We start from the raw sequence: 7579 nt of genomic DNA, 5'->3' as shown, positions 1-7579 counted from the left end.
CAAAATCTCTATGACTTTACTGTCTATTTTGATCATTACTTTTGCAAATGTTGATCTCCATACATCTATTATGGGATGTTAGATATGGCTTCATGCACTAATATGGATACCTTTGTATCTGTATCAATGAAAATCATTTCTTTTATCACTATTTTATCTTGGCATTACATGCATTGTTACTACATTTTGAGATAATTGTTTCAATTCAATCTCTATCTTTTGTTGTCATAGAACCATGACTGTAGTTATTCATTATTATTTAAAATATGCCCTTGATCTTTGAGTATCCCCTCTGTGACTTTCTTTAATTGTCCTCTTTGATGATTTTATCACTTGTTTTAACTGAGAATCTTTTGACAATGTAGTAACTCCTATATGTTGTTGCTGCAAGAGTGTTGCTAATGCCATTATCTTATGTCGCTTTATATGATCAGGAATAATATATAATAGATTACTAACATAACTCATTGCTTCTTGATTTTTGAATTTTTTAACAGTGTATTAAAGTTAAATTGAGATTGTAATATGAGTTGTTTTGACTATCCCTTCATTTGAATACTATTTCACTATCTTCTTGACCTAGGTTTGTCTTTGAAGTCCTTTTGATTCTAGGTTGCCTACACACTGTCAATTCTTGACTCTTGAAAGATCTGTGTATTATGCAAAATTTTTGTATACATTCTTTACTTTGACAATATCATGAGTTGGCATATATTTATTGTCTTGAAAGTTATTAGCATCCTTATACTTTCATGAAGAAGGTTAACTATTGTTGTGTGAGGAGAACTACCATGATTGTATCTTTTGAAATAACACGCTTCTCTTAGATGATGAAATATTTCTTTACTATTTCCTTTCATTGGATTCTGAGTATGTATAACATGATTGTATTATCTCTGAGAGACAATTTTGTTATTTCACATAAACTATGACCAAAGTAATAACTCTAATAGCTGCTCTATCTGTTGTATGACCCTTGGACTGATATGTATGATTGGCACTTGGTTTTTTAAACAATCACATCTGCACTATAATATCTTGTGATTTATTTGATAGAACTGTCAATGATCATGCTTTACTTAATGGATGCCTTGATAGTGATATGTTGCTTTTTTGGTTCTTGTTCATGAAACTAAACCTTAGCCCTATTATGATCTCATATATTTCCCCTATTCACATGATGATATTAGTCATTTATTGACTAATGAATGCATTGAGTATATGTTATTTCATACTGTAATTGGATGACAGTCCCTCGTTGTCATTTAGCGATAGCACGTGAGATCATTGCTTGGTGTACTCAGTATTTCGATAATTGGCTAGTGTCACCCTATGAATAGTGACATGTATGCTGAGATCAACCCCTGCAAGAACACATTTTAACCCACATACATGATGGATATGAAATGAAAACCTGTATCTACACATGAAACAAACAAGTTAGATAAAAACATGATTCTTGCAGACTTCTCAGGGCATCATATCTGCACTTTTTCTCTTATGTTTTGAATCTAATATAGCAATGTAGGCACACTAGGAGTAGAATTATGTATGTAGGAGTGAAAGGAATAACCCGAAGCTCTAAACAAAAATATTTTCTCTTTCTTTCAAGTCATCACATGGAGTGAACAATGAGATGCTTGGATCAACGAAGTTGATCAAAAGAATCTTCTTCAGAACTCATCAAGCTATCCAAGCAATGATGGGTTCTTTCTTTCCTTTCTTCATAAATTCTTATATTTCTTTTGTGTTTATATTTCTATGATCAATGAGATCTTTTCTTGTCTATTCCCATGGCTTGTGTGGGATCTTCCAAATAGTTTGTTTTCATAAATAAATATGTATTTTATGCAATGTTGAACTTGAATATCACTTGTTTGGTTTAAACAATTGCACATCTGAATATAAATACTTTGTATAGCATACATGTTTATTTATGAATACAATCAGAAATTTATTCATTTCCACATCTCTCCAATGCAATCTAGTGGTTACTTCATTGAAGTTATTGCATATCTTGAGACAAACTTTGGACTTTCAAACCATGATGTAAAGATGGAGAAACTGAAAAAAAAATTGTGTACCTTTTAACTATAATGGCTTGTATAGGTCACCAAATTTACTTGTGATAAAAATTTGGTAACAGTTCCTTGGTCTCAATATATTCCAACTTGACCTCTTTATCTACCACCTTCTCTTTTAGGAAATGATACTGAATTGCAATATGCCTTGTCCTTGAATACATTACCAAATTCTTTGAAATATCAATAGCACTTGTATTATCACACAAAATTGAAATAGGTTAATCAAAACTTACCTTCTTTTCCTTCAAATTTAGCTTCATCCATAAAACCTGAGAGTTATAGGAGATTACTATAGTGTATTCTACTTTCACAATAAATAGGGACACTAAATCCTACTTCTTACTTAGCCATGAAACAACACTTTCACTAAGAAAAAAAGTTTAATAGGTGCAAAATTAGGGTTTTACCCATTAATGTTGTAAACCCACTAATGTTTTCTTAGGGACCATTACATTAAGGAAAGATGGAATTTGATAGATTTAGATTATGGTCAGATTCCTAGGGTTTTATAAATGTCTTTTCTTTCCATTTAAATTGAGTTGATTTAATTATTAATGTTGAAATTAGAGTAAATGTATGTAAATAGAAGCCATTATGCATAAATAGTTAGCTATAGTCGTCAAACAGAGCCACCAACTTGGATTTGAGAAATATGTGGATGTTCAAATCTATTCATGGAAGGTCGACCTAAATTGTCAGGACTGAAATGCCAATCTCTCTGGTCCTCTGAAATTTTTGTTGTCCAAAAGGGAACGTGTTTGTCTCTATGAATAATGTCAATCCTAAAAATTGCATCTCTCTACCTTTTTATGATGTTTTGTTTGTCTTCACAAGGAATTAGGGTTTCATGTAGATAGTCCTCATAAAACATAGAACATGCATGTCATCTCCAATGCTTGAATCTTGACTTCACTTCTATTCCAATGCTTGAAAGAAGATTTATTGCTTGCCCAGTTGAATTTGAATTATTATTGCTTGATTTCTTAATGGATGAGTGTGACATCAAAATGAGAGGGGTATACATCCTTTTGTACATGTTAGTCAAAAAACAAATTGATTTTTTGACATGAGCCGACATGACATCTAGGTTCCCACTCAAATCATGTTACTATTATGAGGCCCCAAAATTGGCCCTTTTTGGGAGGACCGGGGAATGGACGTGCTGATCTTGGACATGAGAGTCCCAGGATCTTAGGGAAAGAAATGTAGATCATGAAAATTTGAGCTTAATACATGGTGTAAGAAAAATCAGAGCTTTAATCAGGTCTTAGGGGATGACCACCAAGGTGAGGGCCCAAGTGAGGACAAAATTGTAAGGGAGTACAATTTAGGATGCTGATGTTAGCCCCCACTTTAGTGAGAGTATGAGACTAAGCATACTCTCAATAAAAGATCTGAATTAATTTTTTTTATCAAGGTATCAAAGAGACAAGACACACTAAGCCCCTAAGGGACTTTAGGATCTTACTACTTCATAAGATAGAGGAAAGAGAGAGAGAGAGAGAGAGAGAGAGAGAGAGAGAGAGAGAGAGAGAGAGAGAGAGAGAGAGAGAGAGAGAGAGAGAGAGAGAGAGAGAGCCATGATTACTAGCCTAGTAAGGTTTGGTTACTATGAGTCATGAAAAAGAAAAATACCAAATTACAAAGCAAAAGGCTCAGTTTGCAAAGTAACTTAAGTATCAAAACATGTGATAGTGTGTGATAAAGTGAAACATTGAGCAGAGTGTATGCCACCATGTTAAAGCAATTACATACACCTAATTAGGAGCGATTGCTTTAAGGTGGTATGCTTTCAAAAGACAAGCATGTTACCATAATGATATACCCCCAAGAAAGGACTAATCAAAGGATAATGGTCACAAAACATAAAACACATAAGGGATCCACTAACTCTAGGGTTGGTATGTTGATCTTGTGATAAATAATGTATATCATGGATATGTTTGTATTGAATTGAACTCATCCCCCAAAGGTAGTGGAACCACAAGCACAATAGAAGAAGAGAACATGTGTCTGTTGAGTAAACATGGAAGATACCAAAAGAGATCTCAATGCTTTGCATTGTCCCCAAGTAGACAACACAAGGGACAACAAATAAAAGAGTTGAGATACAAAGAGAAGAATGTCACAATAGATTCAACGTCATTTTTAATACCTTGCACCAAATGAGTGACAAGTGTCATCCAAAGAGAACCTAACATAATGAAAAACACATCACGGGGGAAAAACATTGCGAACAAGTAAGAGAGGAGATAGAGAAAATCTCTAGAATGAATGAAGCTAATCAAGCAAATTATTTGCCTCCAAATCTTGTCGAACATTGTTTAGGGAAGGTGGACACGATAGATGGAGATACTACAAGCACGGTAGATGGAGATAATACAAATTCCAAACAAGGAAAATTCTCTAATGACGAGTCACTTTGTTTATCACTAGGAGCTAGGATTAATGCTTTTGAAAATTATTTAGATAAGTTATTGTCAACATCAAAAAGCTCATACATATCATCAGCATCATTATCATCAATATTGCTATCATAAAAAACATTATTGTTCATTTCTTCATCAAGATTAATAAAAATAAGATCTCTAATATGAATAGAAAACTAAGAGTGGGGGGTGAATCAGTTTTCTCACAAGTATAACAACTAATAAAAATTATAAACTTTCTACCAGAGCACAAAGAAACCAACACAATGAAAGATAAAGCATGAAATCACAATACACAAAACACCAATATTTTAATATGGAAAACCCGGTAAAGGGAAAAACCATGATGGGAAACCCTTCCCACAATTAGATAATACTTCTGCAATAGTATGTGAAATAATTACAATGGGGAATGTACTTGTAATCAAGCCAACTGCCTAGAGCGCACTGCTCATCACAAAAGGAAGTTGCACTGACTTGCAAACACATAAAACTACAATCCAAAAAGAATGAACTATGGAAGTAGCATCTCCTAATGCTTAATACAGTTCTGGTTAAGCACAAATGTCTACCCTACAACACCAAATCCTTCACAAACTTTCACTAAATGATATATCATTATTGGCACATAAACCTTTCTTTGATAATGCATACATAACCATTGACACCAAGATTACATGAAAAAGTCACCTATAAATACAAATCATCAACCTTAATGATAAGGTCAGCTAAACCCTAAACCCATAATTACAAAAATTACATCACACGATATCACTGGACCAATATTATGATTTACAATACATAGCATGAACCTAATTCAAATTCAAAAATAATTACATTCATCAGAAATCATTCTAAGACCAATCTCCAACACATTTCACCAACCGGTAGAAACCTAGTGTAATAACATAGAATATATAACCAGATCTAAATAGGACCACCAAGTTAGCATGCCAACCAATGCAAAGCCACCAAACAATTAGAACAAGATCAAGAACACCTTCAACACATTAGAAACCATCTCCATAAGCCGAGCCAAAATCACTTAACCAAATCATCAAGTATCGCCAATCGGTAAAGCTAACAGTACCAAGAAATATTAACCGGGAACATAGGCGATATCTTTCGGAGCACCAAATCATGAACTAATAGAATATGACAAGCATATAACCATCCTAAATAACCATCCAAAACCAAATCTAAGGATCTGATCATACCGGATCAGAATCACAACCAAAACCAAGACAAACACCAAGTCTAACCGGGATAGCAGAACCATATCCAACTGGGATACATTGTCAACATCAATGACAACACTTAACCAAATCCAACATATTTCCAACACATAAACCATCATCTTTCTTAAGAATTTTTAATCCTTTTGATTTAGGTTGAACTTCATCCCTAGGGTTAGGCAAAGGCTGGACAAATGGGACCAAGTAAACATTTAGTGTCTTTGGGGAGGAAATTGTTTGAGAAACAAGTTCAGAAGCCTTAACACAATGTCTTTGTTGGTATTCTCTCACATAACAGTTTCTTTTAGTTTTAGTCAAGGGTTGTGAATTTTTAGGATCAATGGACATAGGCTTCTTCTCTTCCTTTAAAGGAGTAGGAATGGAAAAATGTCTACTAGGTTGAAAAATAGGAGATGTTGAGCACTTCACTTTGTAAGATGTAGGAGGTAGGCCCGCGACATATATAAAAGGAATAGAAGGTGTAGGAAGAATACCAAGTCCATTATGAGGAGGAATAGGTCTAGGATCTCTAGGATTACTCAAGGATAAGATCATCTCATTCTTTCACTTTTGATAAGATACAAAAAGAGCATCACTTTGAGGCTCAATAGGCTCAAATTGCTTAGGCTAAAAGTAATGAAGGTTGACATCTCCATGCCTCACCATGGTTTCATGCATGCTATGATTGATTGTTATGATTTTTTCATTATGAGAGAATTGTAAACATTTATGAATATTAGAAGGGATTGCTTTCATGGAAGAGAGCCAAGAATGTGCCAACTTCATGTAGAAATGATAGAAAAATAACATCTAAGCACTTAGTACCAACCTCAATGGGAAGAGTAATAGAACCAATAGTAGGGCAAGAGAAACCATCATAAACCTTAACCACTACATCAAATTTATCATATGTTACTTGATGCAATTTTAAATTATAAAGATGTTCTTTAGTGATCACATTCGTCATACATGTTGGATCAATGAGTATCCCTCGTGAAAGTTTGTATCTGATCTTCGCAATGATATATAGTGGGCCATCAAGTGCATAAATAGTCTCTCTAGGATTAAAAGTAATGCATAGGTCCTTACGAGGTGTAGGTTTGTCAACAAGGTTCACAACATTATTATACTCAACACCAAGGTCATTGGGAGACTATATAAGAGGCTCAGACTCAACCACATTTGTAGAATGGGAAGGAAAAGGATTAGTAAATATTTGAATATTTTGATTAAGAGGAGCTATAAATTTGTTTCCTTTGTCATTCATACTAGCTATGGATATGGTATTGTTATCAATAAAGTCTTAAATCCTACTCCTAAAGGTATAACACTTCTCAATATCATGACCGGGTTGACGATGATATTGGCAAAAGGATTTGGGATCATGATAAGGTAGCAAAGGTTTGGAGGTATCAATTGGCTTGATGGGAGGAACTTTTCAACACATTTTATTTATCAATTGTGTCATTATTCTATGCAAAGACTGAGAAAGAGGAGCAAATTCTTTTCTAAAGTATTTGGATAAAGGGGCCACACTTGATGTTGTGGTTTCCACTTGAGGATTGATGTTGTTTTTTATCTTTAGGTATCCATTGTTCTATTTAAACTTCACAAAATATTGTTGAACACTCTCATTCTTATCAACTAGAGCCATTGAAGGAGATGATTCAGATTGACTCGCTTGAAGCGGATAATTATGCATCACTACGTACAATTGCGTAAAGGAAGTAAACTAAAAAAAGAGAAGCTTATCCCTAATGTCTTTTTTTAATTAGGAATACAAATTCTTTGAACATCATGATCAAGCATAGGATAAGAAATTTGACAATAC

Source organism: Cryptomeria japonica, chromosome 3 (assembly GCF_030272615.1).
Source record: "Cryptomeria japonica chromosome 3, Sugi_1.0, whole genome shotgun sequence".
Taxonomy (NCBI): Eukaryota; Viridiplantae; Streptophyta; class Pinopsida; order Cupressales; family Cupressaceae; genus Cryptomeria; species Cryptomeria japonica.
Note: the sequence above shows the minus strand (reverse complement) of the source record.